Here is a 2,500-nt window from a genome sequence, read left to right as displayed (position 1 = left end):
CATTTTGATTTGCCCCAGCCTGTATATATGTATTTTCACCCGTATTTGAGAAAATCCCGTCAAAATATTAACCGTAATTATACGGTATGTTATGGTTTAACAGTAACCGTAAAACGGTTAAATTTTTTTTACGGTATTTTTTCTCAAATACGGGAGAAAATACGGTACATTAAAAATTACGGGACCCGTTTTTTAACGGTAAAATGCTTGGCAACATTACTGCCAGGATTTTTTACCGTTTTTTCACGGAAAATTTTTTACAGTGCACGTACAATCACACAATATTTTTTTAAAAAGAATATGGTTCTAAAGCTATGATTCAAGAGTATTTGTAAATATTAGGTCAAAATCGCAGAATGCATTAAATCTGTAGCAACTACTTCTAACAATGGCATCTCAAATAATTAGATGCAGGTCATAACAAAGCGGAATTTAAATATCCATTTAATAATTTTATGCATTTTTTAATTAAAATATTCTTTAGCGAATAAGTATATGAGGGGACGTGTTATAGCTTCTCGTTAGTCAGAAATATATTTCTCATGTGTCATTGTCATAAATTACAACAATATCATTACTTGTAATTACTTAATCTAATTAACACTTTGTCCTGGAAAGGAATAATTCTTTCAGTCGGCAACCCTTTTGTTTTGGAGCTAATTTTCTCTCCCGGACAAACACTTAAATGACATTAGCATCAGCATTTTCTCTTCTTCTGTCTTATTAGAGAAGGCCCTCTGGGTAAACTCCTTGATTAATTATATGAAGACGAAAATGAGAAAACTTCTATGATTGAGCGTCTGTAAGACTTCTTGTTCGTGTTGTCTCCTGTGTACTCGGGATAAGACGGCATTAGCCTTTATAATAATGTACAGTTGGACACAGGTTTCCCTGGTACACCGTCTTGCGAGACTTCGAAAAATTACATGGTAACAGTGTTTACTGAGGGAGATGGGGGGGAGAACCTCTACTCTGCTAACAAGAGTTCCACCAATAAGTTCTGGAGTTCGTTTGGTGGGCGGAGTTATTAGGTATGGTTGGAGAAAGACACACACACACACACGGAGTAAAAAAATCTGAGCATTTATTATAGTTGTAATGAAGATTGTTGTCTCATTTGTAATTTAAGTTTGTTTATTAAGGTTCCATTTTTTACCTTTCGGCCAAGAACGTTATCTTACAACCTTGTCTATTATTATATATCGGTCATATTCATTACACAATACTTAAAATTGATCAACATTTTAAAGTTATATTGGTATTGCCGAAAATCATGAACATCATAACAGGATAGTTTAACCTTATCGCGTAAGCCAAGTTTACAGCATTGGTTGCAGTACGTTTTCTCTCTCTCTCTCCTCTCTCTCTCTCTCTCTCTTATACTAGCTAACTTATATATATATATCTCTCTCAGCTATACTAGCTAACTTAGTGATAAGAAAAACCCCTGCGCTCAGTATGCAGTTCTGATATGTCATTAGTGTATTCAGGAGAGGATCAGTGACCCAATAATATCGAAGATTGCCCCCCCTGACAATACCCGTAAGCATAACCAAAGCAAAGAAATTTCTCATCTCTGATACTGTAATGTCCTAAACTCTTGTTCCCTTGAGTGTTCGCTTGATATTATTACCCCATTTTATAACATGAAATTAACGATTGGATCTCTATACAGTCAGTCCATTATAGAATTATAAAAATAGAATAAAAAAAGTTTATTCCTGATACTATCATCAAAATCGAAGGTGTGTGGCAAAAAATTATCCGCCACCAATCCTGTGCCACAGGGGATTAGCTGGTTTGACGTTTCTGACAACCTCCTAGGCCACCCTTACCTCCCCTCCCCTGCGCAGTTCATACGAATGGAAGACGATCAGTGCAAACGGCCAGCAAGACCTCTAATAAGGCAAAGTAGTACAGAACCAATATCGATACAATAAGCTATGAAGGCGCACAAAATTAAAAAACTTAAGAACGTCACATGACGTAAACAACATGTGTGGGACGACTTCTGCAACACGTCATATGACGTGGTTGACCTTTTATGGGTTAACTGTTGTTTTTTTCTAAAATTATGTATGCACCGATATATTATAGACTATATATTTCGTTGACCTCAGGTGATAGGTGAAGTCATTTGGGCTTTCCATATAGTGGCTGACATAAAGAGAGTATCATCTACTGAATTGACAGTTACCTTTTAAAATGTCCCACGAGCATATGACCCCTATACTCAGAAACGTCAACGACGGCCCCAAAAATATGCCACATTTTTACTCTTGCTCATATAACTTAGGTTTTACACCAAAGATACATTGAAAATATCAGTAGGATATAAAGCATTACATTTCAAATAATGGAAACTATTTTAATAGACTTCAAGAAGCTAATAAGCGAAAATAAGTGGCGAAGTATCATATCGTATCGGCCACACCACAGAGAACAAAGTATACAGGTAAGGCAATTTGCCAATACTGCTACCGACCTCACTGTATGATAA

The sequence above is a fragment of the Macrobrachium nipponense genome, chromosome 22 (assembly GCF_015104395.2).
Source record: "Macrobrachium nipponense isolate FS-2020 chromosome 22, ASM1510439v2, whole genome shotgun sequence".
In the NCBI taxonomy this organism is placed as follows: Eukaryota; Metazoa; Arthropoda; class Malacostraca; order Decapoda; family Palaemonidae; genus Macrobrachium; species Macrobrachium nipponense.
The sequence above is the reverse complement of the archived record's forward strand: the minus strand, read 5'-3'. Positions refer to the sequence as shown.